The sequence below is a fragment of the Lemur catta genome, chromosome 5, assembly GCF_020740605.2.
Source record: "Lemur catta isolate mLemCat1 chromosome 5, mLemCat1.pri, whole genome shotgun sequence".
Taxonomy (NCBI): Eukaryota; Metazoa; Chordata; class Mammalia; order Primates; family Lemuridae; genus Lemur; species Lemur catta.
In genome coordinates, this window is record NC_059132.1 from 10,274,511 (window position 1) to 10,290,682 (window position 16,172).

Sequence of the window (16,172 nt, forward strand, 5' to 3'; positions counted from 1 at the left end):
TGTACATTTTATCAACAAATTGTCTCCAACAGAATAAATAAATCCAACTGATGCCCAGATAATAAATAAATCCAACAGATGCCCAGATAATTCCCCTTTCGTGTTTTATCTCCACCCTTCTCCTTCCCCCAGATTCATGCAATTCTATAAATCAATGATCTTCTCTACATGCTGGGCCAATCTATTGTGTCTTCGAATCAGGTATTTCCTTTGAACAAAATAGAAGTTTCCAAAGCTATATTTCAGACAAAAAAAAAAACACCTCACCAAATCTCAACAATATGGAGGCTAATAAGTTATTGTGGGCTTACTACATGCCAGGGCTTTACCTACATCATCTCAAAGACCTCTACTCAGCTGTGCTGAGCACCCTTATATGCCTTGTCTCTTTTAACCCTCACACCTAACCTACAAGTCAGTCACCTGAACACAGTGAAACCCAGCTAGATTAAGAAACGTAACTAACCAAAGGCACCCAGTTAGTAAGTAGCAGAATCCACATTCACACCCAGATTTTTGTAACTGAGCCCTCAGTATACCACCTCCTTGAAAAGGTGTGTCTATAGGGTTCCCTTCTCAAATTACCAAAAAAGGACACATTACTTTAGGCATAATCCTTCCTGCCATACAGAAGTCGTTTCCATCTATATCTGGGTGGTTTTAATTTTATAAATTTAGAAGAGGCAGGGTGCGATCAAAACACATGTATAATAGTTCTTGAAATTAACTTAAGAAAAAAAAGCACTTCACCACATCTCCAAATGCATTTTTTTCTCCTGTTGATATAAGTGAAGCTCCTTCATGTACTCTGGGAAAGTTAGAGGAAAAATACATCCATAAGAAGCATTGTTTCGATATAATATCTGCCAATTAGAATTCTTTGGTCAACTGTCTAATGCCAACCTGGAGAGCACTTCACTTCCTACTAAAAGCCTTTCAGTACTGAACATGGTCATTATTTCTTGGGGCCAAAACCCACAGTGGGTGAATGAAGTACAGAGTCATGCCTTACAGATGGAGCGCTGTAATTAACAACAGCAACATAAATATGATGGCTTGCCTTCACTCCTCATCCTTTGCATTAGCTATGGAGTGGCAGAACAAAAAGTCCATGGCAAATTTAATAAGTGACACTTGCTTTTTAATTCCACGCATTTAACATTACAAATTAAGAAGAGAAATCAGAACAAAAACTATATATAGGAAAGCTACTAAATGATTAAAAAATAAAATCTCTATATACAGATAGGCTAAAGATAAATCATCTTTTTGTTGATTTTGGTTTTTGTTTTTGACTCTGTTGTCTGGGCTAGAGTGCATAGCTCACTGTAACCTCAAACTCCTGGGCTCAAGAATCCACCTGCCTCAGTTTCCCACATAGCTGGAACTATGGGCATGCACCACCATACCCAGCTACTGTTTTAATGTTTTGTAGAGACAGGGTCTCACTATGTTGCTCAGGCTGGTCTTGAACTCCTGGCCTCAAGCGATCCTCCTGCCTTGGCCTCCTAAAGTGCTAGGATTACAGGCGTGAGTCACTGCACCCAGCCTCTGATGTTTTTAAGTCAACTATCTGCAAAGGAAAAATGCCTTGTAGTACTTATAAGTAGCACCCCCCCCCCCTTACCTGTGGTTTTGCTTTCTGGGGTTTCAGTTACCCATAGTCAACTGACGTGCAAAAATATTTAATAGAAAATTCCAGAAATAAACAATTCAGAAGTTTTAAATTGCACAGCATTTTGAGTAGTGTGATGAAATCTGCCATCTGGGAATGTGAATCATCCCTTTGTCCAGCGTATCCACGCTGAGACACTACCTGTCTGTTAGTCGCTTAGGAGCTGTCTGGGTTATCAGACCAACTGTTGAGGGATTATCACGGTATCACAGTGCTTGTGTTCAAATAACCCTTATATTACTTCATAATGGCCCCAAAGTGCAAAAGTAGTGATGCCAGTAATTCCTATATGCCAAAGAGAAGCTGTAAGTGAAAAGTTCTCAAGAAGGAAAAAAAATCATATGCTAGGTTGCTAAGATCTACAGGAAGAATTAATCTTGTATCCATGAAACTGTGAAGAAGGAAAAGGAAATTCGTACATAGTATAATATATACAGAGTTCAAAACTATCTGTGGTTTCAGGCATCCACTGGGGGGTCTTGGAACATATCCCCTGTGGATAAGGGGGGACTACTGTGGATACAAATGTTCTTTAAAACTTCCAAACCCCATCGTAAACTGGTAAGGAGAAAGAAGAGACTGAAGAAATACACATAGTAACATGGCTGATACTTTCAAAAAGACATTCTACTATTTCAGTTGCCAACTAAATGGGAACGTTGTTGGTTAATCCCTAAGATCATAGTCTTTGTATTGTTTGTTCTAGATACTCCTATGTGGATTAATAACTCCATGTTCTACATTTATCAGCTGTCTTTAATGTTAAACAATCCAAAAAAGAAATCTTCCCTTCAATAAAAAACCTAAGGCATATAAAAAATACATCCATATATACGCTTCATTCAGTGAACTGCAAGGCTGGGATTCCTTTTAAAACCCAAGTGCTGCAAGCAATTCTGGCTCTCATTTGGAGCCTGATGCAAAATCCTTAAGACTGAGGGACAGCTCTGATTCACACCTTGTTTGGAATTTAGCCAACAGATTCAGGTTGTCTAGGAAATAATTTGTTGCCTTGGCTTAAGTAAACAGTAAGCTGCTGGGAAAGTAAATGAGGGGGAATTTTCAGTATTTTACAGTCATGTAACCTAATCAGTAAATGCTCAGACGAAGTGTCTGACCGCCCAGTTTGAATCTGGATTCTACCACTCACCACCTGTGTGATCTTGGGCAAATCAACTCACCTCTCTGTTCTTCCTCATCTATACAATGATAATGGTACTATTCCCCACAGAGAATTGCTCAGCAAACTGCATGAGGTTAATACATGCAACACACTCAGGATGATGCCTGCAGCATAGAAAGTGCTCAAAAAATATTACCTGCTATTATTACCTTTCCTATTAACACTGTGTTGGATAAGAAGTTCCTCAACTTTTAAGACTACAGTTAAAAGATAATAGAATGGAAATATAAGTCATCACTTTTGAAAAACGGTATTGTAATATATTTGTTTCTTCATTAATTCAATAAATATTTATTAAGCACTGACAATGTGCTAAGCATTAAGGATAAAGTGGTGTGCTCTATATAGAAGCCTATCTTTCATTGAGAGAGACAAAGAATACATTCAAAGAATCATGAAAGTAGTCACATGCAGATAAGAGCACTTCAAGGAATCTTTTCTAAGGCAATGGCACAAAATATGAAAGGCTTTATAAGTAAAGATGTTTCATGTGGTGTCATTTACAATGGTCAAAGCTGGAAATAACCTCAATGCTCAATACTAAAGAAATGGTGAAATAAAGTATCATATAACTATTTAATGAAATATTATGCAGTCATTCAAGTGATGGCTTTGAACTTTATGTAGTTACTGTGAAAGGCATTTGTTATAAAATATTATTTGAAAAAAGCAAGAAATGAAATTTTACTAGTACTGTAATTATAACTGTCTTTGAAATCTGCATACAAAAGACCAGAAGGAAATATGCCAATTTGGGTTATAACAGAAAGATAACAATTATCATTTATAAAGTATTTATTGTGTGCCAAGGAATTTTAAGCATTCCTTTACATTATCTCCTGTAATTCTCATACTCCTAAGTTACATAGTATTATTCACATTTCACCCAGAGAAAGGTTAAGTTTGTCCTTACCCTATGAGGGAGGGCACTATGATTTAAACCCACAATGAGTTGATTCCAAAGACAGATTCATCGTAACCACTAAACATTTGTCTATAGTGTCATAATGGGAAAAATAAGTTTTTGCCTTTTAACTTCCTTGTATTTTGCTTTTTAAATAATGTTAACAATAACAACTGATCATTTGTTGTGTGCCAAGTCCTATCCTAAGTGTTTATGTATATAACTCATTTACTCCTCAGAAATACTCTATGAAGTAGATTCCAATATTATCCTCATTTTGCAGATGAGAAAAATGAGACACAGAAAATTAAGTGGCTCATCCAAGGTCACATGGCTGGTCAGGGCAGGGTATTCCGCTGGTTTCAAGGGGAGCTGAGACAAAAGAACATAAATGGCTCTACTGGAAATATAATATAAAATATTTTTGTACAGGTAGTACCTTTCAAAACATTTTAAAATAAGGTATTTTTTAAATTTTGTTTAAATAAAAGAATCTGTTTAGAAGGAGTGCAATATTTTTTTTTAATTTGAACTATTCCAACATAGCAAGAAGTTTGGAGAATAATAAGAAAACCAGTAGGTTTTAACAAATGCTCATGTTTTTAAAAATAACAAAACGCCACTGATGGAGAAAATTTTTAACTGTATCCTTTAAATTCTACTTAAACTGGGAATCAATATGAAGAGTTACTTTATTCTCAAAAAAATCATCATTTTCCTTTGCTAAGGAAATTCAGAGAAAAGTAGAAAAAGTTTAGATAGAATCTAAGGAAGAAAGCTAGCCAAGGAATAAAGGGTCAAATCTCAGGCAGCAAGTGGGATTCAAAAACAAACTGAGAGTGACAAAGAAATATTGCTCCAACAAATCTGGATTCACTAGACCCAATGCTTCTTTTTCCCTAACAACAGGCAGATACCACAGCCTTCTCCCCATCACCCTCGTGGGTCTCTGCCTGCTGCCCAAGTCCCACAAACGGTGGGCCCTACAAAAGGGGTCCTTCGGGAAGAGATGCAATTCTACCTTAGAGTGAGGAGTCAGGATAAAAAATCACCATAGGCAAAGCGAGGAAGAAGGCTCCAGGGGGACCGCGGGACACCTCAGAGAGCTCAGCAGCATTTCATTAGCAGGCTGCAGGACTTAAGCACACAAATGCAGTTTAACTGCTGGATGTACCCTTAAGAAATGAAATTACCTTTCCAACTCAAGTAGTTCTACCCAGAATTCTGTCTAAACCCCTGAGCTGAGATGCCTGACTGACATTTTCCTGGTCTTTCTGGTCAAACTCAAAGCCTTAATTTAACACAAAGAGCCTAGCTGAATCCAAGCCCAATACAACAAGTAATGATACCTTTGATCCATAACAGATTTGAACCTCAAAGGCACTTAGTCCACAAAATGTGCAGACGCAGCCTCTATTTTTCCTTTTTTCTTTTTGGTATTTCAATGCAGCCTGGCCAGAGCTGCTTCAACTTTCAATTCTGTGCTGCCTTAGGTTTATACGAGGCGCATAAAGATTTATGGCAGCCACAAATTCCTATTTTCTCGTTGTCTTTGTCTTTGAATTTAGCACAACACAGTGAGAAACAGGCTCAGAAAACTAATAGATTGGTTGGGAGAACACAGCTCCCAAATCTCCAAAGATACCCGATTGGGTAAGAGAGTAGAGGAACACTAAGAAAGCAAGTATCACATTAAATGTTACGAAGACAAGGACATTTTCTCTATAGTCTACCAAGTGTCTACTTCAAGGTCACACGGACACCCAGTGCTGATGGAGACAGGTTCATGCATTTGTCTTGTCTCCTCACTAAGCTCTTTGGGGGAAAGGATTCTCTCCTCCACAACAGGGAGTCAAACAGCAGTTAAGAGGGTGGGCTCTGACGTTGGATCACCTGGATTGAATGTTCCAGCTCTGCCACGTTTTGGCTGATGACCTTGTACAAGCAATTTAACCTTTGTGTGCCTCTATTTTCTTATTTATAATATGGAAAAGTGGAAATAACTACAGTCTCTCTTTCGGAGGATTATTAGAAGGACTAAATGTTCATAAAACAGTGCAGTACTTGGCTCATGGTAAACACTCAGTAAATTGCAGCTGCTGTTATTATTATATCCAGTCTTCCCCAAGGTTTCCAGAATAGTCTGTGTTTACAGAAGGCACGGATTAAAAATAAGCCAACATAACTATTACTGGGCACCAATACCTCAAAGACCTACAAATCTGTAATATGTAGTTTATTTAACTCATGTGTATAGGATTATAAAATGAAATTGTAGCAACCCTACCACATGAGTACCACCCCTTCTCCTAGCTAGTATTTATAAAAATATGTTTCTTATTTTGTAATATTTTATTGCCACCTCAACCCTTGACCATCTACCTGTTAAATGAATTGTCTGATGTTCTTAGGTCCCTAGTTAAACTAATGAATTTTTATGCAGCATTAAAGACTACTTGTCAGACAAAAATTCTTGGTAGAGATTGGAAGAAAGGAGGAGAGGATTTTTTAAAAAGTCATATAATTGTAGAATTGAAAATGACCTGCCCAGTCCAATCTGATTTTACAGAAAGATCTATCATTTTTCTAGTCCAAGCAGCATGGCCATTAAAGAGTGGCCAAGACAGGGTCAGAGGCTGACTCCTGGTTGGGTCGGCAGGCTCCTCACTGCACTGTGTGCAGACAACTTTCTCCCATTGCTACACACACCTGGAGCTCAGGAAACCCCTTTCTGTCCATTCGAGTAGGAGCTTAACTTCCCAGATTTCGCCCAGTTTCATAGAAGGCAATGTCCCAGAATTTAGGAATTCCCGAAAGCTTTACCACTGAGCAAAGCCTATTGCAACCCAGATGAATTCAAATGAGCCAGGGGAGGATTTTGGATTCCTAGGTCTCACAGTCAAAGTAAAGGCATTGATTTAAACTCAGTCGAAGGAACAAAAAACTGTATCACTTGCAGAATACTCATTTTCACTAAGCTGCTTTCCCTGCCAAAGCTATGTTTCATGAGACTAACACCCTAGAGGTAACAGTGGGAGCAGAGTTGATGGGGACGGGGTGTGTAAGAAGATAGCAGCTACTATGATTTACCTGATATAGAAATGAGTTGTTAAAAATCAGAATCCTTGGTAATATTCTCAGGGTACCTAATGAATAAATATCAACTAAGTCAATCTGTCTAAGCACTCAGGAGTGGGATTAAAAAGTATTATCAACAGAGGTAAATTTGAGCTAGGAAATAAACCCTCTGGAACTGGAGAGAGAATGTATTTCATCACTTCTTTCACGTGGTTCAAGTAATGTAAAGAATCTTGAAAGAAATGCAAGTCTCCAATATATAGTCAGCATACCATCACACTGGTGTTCTTATGTCACACTTGAGACTTTTATTTATTCTTTTGAAAGGCAGTTTTATTTGTTCTTTGCCTCTATCTTGAAATTATTGAGTTTCGAAATGCCTACTGTTTTTTAGAGTTGTGACTACCCGTGTATGTGTGTACACTGGATATTTAATTCACAGGTAAGGGATTGAGCATCTCAGAGCAACTGGTCCAAGGTAACACAATATAAAAAGCCTTAAGGAGGACTGAGGTCAAACAACTAGTTAATGACAGAGTCATAAACTTTCAGTCGTCTGGTATCAGAAGACAGGAGCTAACAATTTTGTATCTTTTTCACATCAATGCCATGAAGTGAGAATAATTAGTCCTCCTTTCCTAGAGATAAATGAAAGTTCTAAGATGTTAAGTCATTCATTCAAGTCATATGGCAAGAGAAACTGGTGATATCTAGCACCAACTAGTGGTAGAAACTATAAATTGGCAGAAATCTTTTGGAAGTAAATTTGGCAATATTCATCAAAGGTCTTAACCCAGGCAGCGACTAGAAATGTGCACAAGTATTTTTATTCAAGGATTTATTCAATATTATTTATAATCGCGAAAAAAGACAAACTAACAATAAGAGCTATTATGCCAGTGGAATATTATGCAGGCATCAAAATCATGTTTTCAAGGAATATGTAATGACATAGAAAAATGATCATAATATGTCCACAAATGAAAATATCTACATCAAAATATTAAATATGCATATACTGAGTGTTAGAATTATGAATGATTTTTATTTTCATTGTATTTTAATTAAAAACTGATAATGAACATTTAATACTTCTATAATTTTAAAAATGATAAATAAACTTGAAAAGAAACACCACAAATCTACCCTATGCTACTGTATATCTAAAATTTTTGTTCAGGTAAGTATTTAAGAGGCTGTTTACCTATAAAAATACACTTCCTAGCAGAGAATTTCTCTTAAAACTAACAATTATTGAGGTTTTACTATGTGCCAGGCAAGTTTCACATATGTGACCTTACTTAATCCTTTAAAAACCCTGTGAAATAGGACTATGATCATCACTCCATTTTAGAGAGAAAAAGTTGAGGGTCCGAGAGGTAAAATGTGACATCTGAGAAGTGAGAAAACCAGATCAGGGGCCGAGTACCCTTTTTCTAAAGCTTCACATTCAGTTCCTGTGTTAAACGTACAGCCCAAACCTGGTTTCACACTGAATAATTTTTCTAAAGGCACAATATACTGTGCTTTTAGCTCAGGAGGTGATACTGGCATATGGTTGTTAGGATGTCTATAATTTGCTTTAAAATATTTCAGCACATGTAGTATAATATTACAGTGTGTGTATTAGTTCAAGTTATACAGCAGGTACAGTCAGTTGTCCCAATGTGGGGTTCACGCTTTAAGGGTTGTCTGTAAACATTCTAATCGGCAACCAGAAACTTCAGTTAAACACAAGAGGCTTTGATCATTAGCATAAGGAACATTGAAACTGTGAATTTCCATTGGTGAAATCAATGGCTTGTTAACTAGCATAATAGAGATTAGAAATGGACTCTCATTAAAACAATGAATAGGACTTAAGGTATGGGGATGAGCTCAAAATCCTAAAGATGCATCCATCCTTGCACCATCAGGGTGTCAGCCTCTACATAGCAAGCCCATCTCCCTCCAACTTTAGGAATGGCACCCACAGTTTATGCCTAAATGGCCCTACGGCCAGCCACAGAATCAGAAGGCTATGGGTGTCTGACAGTATCTGTAAAATAGCTGAATCCTGCCTTTGGAATATTGTCTGCTCTGCCTTCAGTGAACTGTTGGTGAAATTCATAGTTAGAGCACCCAAAAGGATGGAGACTTAATTATTAAACTTACAGAATGGGCAAACTATTTTGTGCCTACTTGTAAATAAATGATTAATAAATGCCTGTATATGCTGCAGAAATTTTTCAAAAACTGATATTAAAATTTCAGGGGTGCTGCTGACCCTCATCAACCACTAATTATCACCAATTCCCAAAAGAACTTTGTACCAAAAATAACTTAACACTGTCCACACAACTTGGCATACGAATTGGCTTAGGTCAATGGCAGGCAGCTTCTGACATGGCTCCCAGTGACCCCCGCCTTCTGGTATTTATGCCCTTATGTAATCTCCTTCCCTTGAGCGTGGGCTGCATCTGTGACTTGCTTCTAATGAGTAGAATACAGAAAAATAATGGGATGTCAGTTACAAAGAAAAAAAAACATTGATATTTCACCTTCTAGAACTCTCTTGCCCTCTCACTCTCTTGCTGCCATGTTATGAGATTCTCTACAGAGAGGCCCATGTGATGAGGGACCAAGGGGAGGTCAGCTGAATCCCACCAGCAACCATGTGAGTGAGTCTGGCATTGAATCTACCCCACTGAGCCTTCAGATGAGTTTGCAGCCCCAGCCAACATCTTGATTATATCCTTGTGAAACCCTAAAGCAGACCCAACTAAGCTGTGCCCAGACTCCTGACCCTCAGAAACAGAAAGAAAATAAATATGCGTTATTTTAAGCTACAAGGTATTGGAGTAATTTGTTGCACAACAATAAATAACTAATACAGTTAGTTTGCAACAATGACACAACCAAATAGTAGCAAGGTTTTTTTCAAATGCCCATTTGGACTACATATATAGTATCACCACTTTTTTCTTCAATCCCAGGGAAATATCTTCCAATACTAAAATAGATTTTTGTAAGGCTAAAATAACAAGCACACACCCTAAGAAAGCAGCATGTTCAGATCTCTTCAGCTGTAGCATGTCTAGGCCAGACCTTCCACAAAGCGATGTTCAAATTGTTTGACTTGCCCACATTGTTTCAGTGACAAATATTTCACACTCTGTTGAATTCAATCTCTCTCTGCTTCAGCTTCCTGATCAACACAATAAGAATAATGACGGAACTAATAATGGGGCCTTGCCAGGAGAGTAGCTGAAATAACAAATTATTTTATCACACATTGAAAATATATTTCACAAACTTAAAAAAAAAAAAAGACCTCTATGTGATTGCATAATGAGAGCTCTGCATTCCCACAGCATTTGTAGTACTCTCTAAGCACTCAGACAAACTGGGCTAAAAAAAGAACACTTGCATAACGGGATTGTTACCACCCATATTATTTCCTGAGTCTCTCCAGAAAAACTGTCGAATTTGTAAGCAACTACGTAGAGGTTCACAAAAAAGTTCTTTGATTTGAGTTTGGAATTTTGAATTTGTTTTTGTTTTTGGAGGGGAGAACTGGTTTTGCTTTGATTTGGAGAGGTGGAGGCAAAAACCCCAAAAGATAGCTGCACCCACTGTGGTATAACCCATGCTATCTCAACAGAGAGAATATTAAAATAAAGGTAAAAATTTCTTCTTGGAAGCTAAAAATATCTTAAACTTTCTATATGTAAATCAAGGACAAAATACAGTACATAGATCATCAGTATATCTATCTATGTATTAAAATTTCATGGTGAGGAGAGCGATTAGGGGAAAAAAAGTCTAAAAAGGCTCCTTTGGTGGCGGATGAAAATGGGAAAAAAAAAAGATTGAGAAACACTGACCTAAGGGAATCCCTCACAGAACTGGGGGCACCTGCCAAGCCGTCCCACCCCAGGGAGCATCGGTGATCTCTGTTTTTCTCTCTTTGGATTCCTGAGGTCTGAGGTTCTGAGTTAACTCTGGCCTGGGCTCCTTCCAGCCGCGCTTCACACAGTGGTTGGCAATTCCCCGAGGCTGGAGAAATGTGTATGCAGCTTTTCGTGTGTCCCAGCCTTCCACCAATCCCTACTTTCCTTCAGACCTTTCTCTTTGTTTCCTTGATCTGTTTTTTGAATATATTTGCTTACCTCAAGTCACATTAAACTATGTGTTTAGCCTGCCTTGAGATAAGTAAGTACTTATCCTTAGCACGTTTTTGGCACTTCTGACATCTCTTCTGTTGGCCATCATGAGTCAAAACTGTCCACAAGAACGTGAATCACGGCTAAGAGACAGACTATGAGAGAGTCAGGGGATGAGTGAATGCCTCTCAGATCGAGGAACATGCCTGATGGTACGCTCACTAGTGTTCAATGAGTGTAGTATATACACCGCTCTCTCTTCTGCGCAGACTTGAGAAAAATACACAGTAATGGTACAGTCCCGTGCTGTCACGCACATAGACAGCCATCTCAAAAAAAGTTGCTCACTTTCGCCACTGCTATTCAACATAGTACTGAAAGTCCTAGCCAGAGCAATTAGGCAAGAAAAACAAATAAAAGGCATCCAAATAAAAAAAGGAGAAGTAAAATCTCCTGACAACATGAGCTTATATATAGAAAACCCTGAAGACTCCATTAAAAAAACTGCTAGAATTGGTAAATGAATTCAGTAAAGTTGCAGGATACAAAATCAACATACCAAAATCAGCAGCATTTCTATACACTAGCAACAAAATAGCCAAAAAAGAAATCAAGAAAACAATCCCATTTGCAATAGCTATAGATGCATATATTTAGGAATAAATTTAACAAAGAAGGTGTAAGATCTCTACATTAAAAAGTATAAAACATTGATAAAGAAATCGAAGACCCAAATAAATGGAATGCTATCCTATGTTCATGGTTTGAAAGAATTAATAGTTAAAATGTCTATACTACCCAAAGTGATGTACATATTCAATATAATCCCTATCAAAATTCCAATGTCATTTTTCACAGAAATAGAAAAAAGACAAGCCTAAAATTCACATGGAACCACAATAAATCTTCAATAGCTAAAGCAATCTTGAATCAAAAACAAACAAAGAAACAAAGCTGGAGTCATCACACTACCTGATTTCAAAATATATTACAAGCTACAGTAACCAAAACAGCATGGTACTGGCATAAAAACAGACACATCAAAAAATGGGAAAGAATAGAGAGCCCAGAAATGAACCCAGGCATTTATAGTCAATTGATTTTCAATACAGGTGCCAAGACCAAACACTAGGGAAAAAAGTTTCTTCAATAAATGGTGCTGGGAAAACTGGATATTCATGCATAGAAGAATGTAATTGGACCCCTATCTCATACTATATAAAAAATCAACACAAAATGGAGAAAAGACTTAAATATAGATCTGAAACTGTAAAACTACTAGAAGAAAACATAGAGGAAAAGCTCCACGACATTGGTCTGGGCAATGAATTTCTAGATTTGACCCCAAATGCAAAAACAGAAAAATAGGATTGCATCAAACTAAAAAGCTTCTGCATGGCAAAGGAAATAATTAACAGAGCGATGAGACAACCTGTGGACTGGGAGAAGATATTTGCAAGCCACACATCTGATAAGGGATTAATATCCAAAATATGTAAGAAACTCAAACAACTCTAAAGACAGAAAACAACTCATTTTAAAAATAGGCAAAGGACCTAAATAGTTATTTCTCAAAAGAAGACATACAAACGGCCAATAGGTATATGAAAAAATTCTCAACATCACTAATCGTTAGAGAAATGCAAATTAAAACCACAATGAGATATCATCTCACACTTATTAGAATGGCTGTTATCAAAAAGATGAAAGATAAGTGTTGGAGAGAATGCAGAGAAAGAAGCCCTTGTACACTGTTGGTAGAAATGTCAATCAGTACAGTCATTACGGGTAACACTATAGAGGTTCCTCAAAAACCTGAAAATAGAACTACCATGTAATCCAGCAATCCCACTTCTAAGTACACATCCAAAGGATTTTAAATCGGTATGTCAAAGAGATATCTGCACTCCCATGCTCATTGCAGCACTATTCACAATAGCCAGGACACAGAATCAACCTATGTGTCCAACCACAGATCCCTACATGAAGAAAATGTAGTATACACACAAAATAGAATACTATTCAGCCTTAAAAGAAGGAAATCTGTCATCTGGGACAACATGGATGAACCTGGAGGACACTGTGCTAAGGGAAATAAGCCAGGCACAGAAAGACAAATACTGTATGCTCTCATTTCTATGCAGAATCTAAAAAAGTCAAACTCATAGAAGTAAAGAGTAGAAAGAGGGTTATCAGAGGCATGGGGTAGAGGAGGAGTATAGGAGATGTCAGTCAGTTAGACAGGAGGAATAAGCTTTTGAGATCTATTGCATAGCATGTTGACTATAGTTAACAATCATCACTTTATAAATTTCAAAATTACCAAGAGAGTAAATTTCAAATGTTCTCACAACAAAAAATGATAAGTATGTGAGGTGATGGATATGTTAATAAGCCTGAGTTAATCATTCCACGTTGCATACATATGTCAAAACATCACACTGTGTCCCATAAATAGATAAAATTATAATTGGTCAATTAAAAATAAAAAATAAATTGAAAAGGAACAAAAATACTTTGAAGTGATTCTGCAAAATGTTAAACATATAATTACCATATAATTCAGCAATGCCACTTCTGAGTATACACCCAAAAGAATGAAAAGCAGGAACTCACACAGATATTTACATACCCATGTTCACAGATACAGTATTCCCAATAGCAAAAAGACAGAAGCTATTCAAGTATCCACCAATGGATGATTAGAAAAACAAAATATGATACATACCTGCAATGAAATAGGATTCACCCTTAAAAAGGAAGGGAATTCTGACACATGCTACAATATAGATGAACCCTAAAAACATATGCTAAGTGAAATAAGGCAGTCACAAAAAGACAAATACTGTATGATTCCACTTATATGAGATGCCTAACACAAGTCAAACTCACAGAGACCAAAAGTAGAACGGTGGTTTCCAGGGGCAGGGAGGTGAGTGGGCTGGGGAGTTACTGTTTAATGGCCATGGAGTTCCTGTTCGGGAAGGTTGAATAAAGTTCTGGAGACAGATGGTGGTGACGACTGCACAGCAATGTGACTGTACTGATACCAATGAAAAGGTTACCCCTTAAAAAGGTAAACGTGATGTTGTGTGTATTTCACAACATTAAAAAACTTTTAAGATTCTTTTTTCATATAACGATATGTTTTTTTAAAAAATAGCACAATAAATCTGCAGTACATGGGAAAGTAGGAAAAAAGGATATGTCATTATGGTAGAAATGCCAGCTAAATACACCCTCAACCTGCATGGCACTCTGGAATTTAGGCTGTAGTCTGGATGACAGGGGTGGGGGATTCTGAATGGAAGGGGACATTCGCTAGCCACTCAAAGCGCTTTCAAGTAGCAAGACCCCCCATTCCTCTACCCTGTTCCAAGTCTTTCCATTGTAACTGAGCTCCTTGTTCTTGCATTCCTCCGTCCTTACTGCACACATCACAGCACCTCACTCTGGTTCTATCAGTTGCATACATCTTCCCCCGTGCACGCAGCTGAAGTGCAGAGATCACAGATGCAGCGCTGTGCTGTAGTGATCAAGAACACTCTGGAGTCAGACAAGCTTGGGTTCAAATCCCAGGTTCACCACTTACTAACTCTGTGACCTTGGGACCTCAGTTTCCCTATGCTTAAAATGGGAATAACGATTCCTGTCTCATCGTATTGTTCAGAAAAGCAGGTAAGGTAGGTAATGCACGCCAAGCACTGTGCTTGGCATCTACTAAGCTCTTGTAAGCACAGTTGTTATTTTAATACCCTTCTCAGCACTGATCACAGTGCTGGCACTGAACACCAAGCAGGGCTCAATAAATTTTCAGCCTCAGCAGATGTTTATTCATTGTCTGTCATGCTTTCCGCTCTGAGCTAGACGTCCCAGAAGTAAAGCCGCTTCACACGCAGTCTCTATCTTGTGAATTACGTCTTACTCTTACGTGTGTCCCCAGCATCTACTCAATGCCTGGCACAACTGACACCCCAAAAGTGCTGGTGGAGTTGAACCTCTGAGTTTAAAATCTAGTTGTCTGTGCTGTATGTGTTCACATGAGTTTGAGGGAAAAAATACGTAAACCATGAAAAGAAAGTGCGCTAAAGAAGCATGTGATTATGATGATTGCGATTTTTAATTCTTAAAAACAAAGAGAACACGTTTTGTATATTTGACCTGTGCTCTTTAACTTACAGAAAGCTTTCAAACACAGTTTTCACACATATCTGTGAGAATGCACTAAAATCCTCCTTTTGCAGACAAGTAAACCTGGGATCAGAGGAGCAAAGTGACTTGTAGTAGGTCCCAAAGGCGATAAGAGCGAGCTCAGGCTGGGGGTTCAGAACCGCTTCTATTTCAAGAACACGTGCCAACTTCACCACCAGAGAAATCCCATTTTCCTGCCCACAGCCTTTCAAAAAGGAAAGTAAGTAGGGCCTGGTGTGTGGAAAGGCCCCCAAACTGCAAGTCGCCTCACAGTGATGAAGGGAGGAGAAAAAAGCAATTGAACAGGCCCCCAGAGGCACAGAAACACACATGAGTTTGGCTGCAGATCCATTTCAAAAGCCAATTTTTAATTTATAAACACAGAGATGTAAGGTTTGTAAGCACCTAGTTTTGCTTTTTCTAGGAAAAAAATAGATATCAGATCCTTACCTTACCACTACTAAACAGACTCAGGGATAAAGTCCTAACGTGAAGATAAAGTCATCTAAACACTCTCTGGTGGCTTTGCAGAAGCCACGTGTGAGGCTCAGCTGGGAAGGCTTACTGGGAAGGCGGGCTGATGCCGGAAAACATGACCACTTGGGTCAAAGCATAAACGGCTCCAAAAATTGAAAAGCTAATTAAACCTGGCCTCTTCAAAAAGAAAAAGTCAAATCAGAAAAGGCAAAAGCTATCAGGAAAAATATAGTTTTACTTCTGAGCATAATAAATGAGTGAGAATAAAGAGGAATCACTTGAGTTTATCACTTTAAAAAGTTAAAGTCACTTAATTATTTCCACATATTACTCATCAGAAACCAATAGTGAAGCTCACTGTGCATTCTATTTCCTTGCTACTCGTTTATACATAAATGTACCCAACACTGACCAAGGTGCTACAGTTGGGGTAGGATCACGATTAAGATTAATAAACTCCCACTCTGCCATCAAGGAACATAGAATCGACTGTGGGTCCATGCCAGAAACCTTTGGCAG

At 38.0% G+C, this 16,172-nt stretch overlaps 1 protein-coding gene across 6 annotated transcripts in view; it reads right to left on the minus strand.

The window, feature by feature from the left end:
- PRELID2 (PRELI domain containing 2) overlaps positions 1-16,172 on the minus strand; it is a 65,626-nt gene that overhangs the window by 13,510 nt on the left and 35,944 nt on the right. The window lies entirely within an intron of this gene.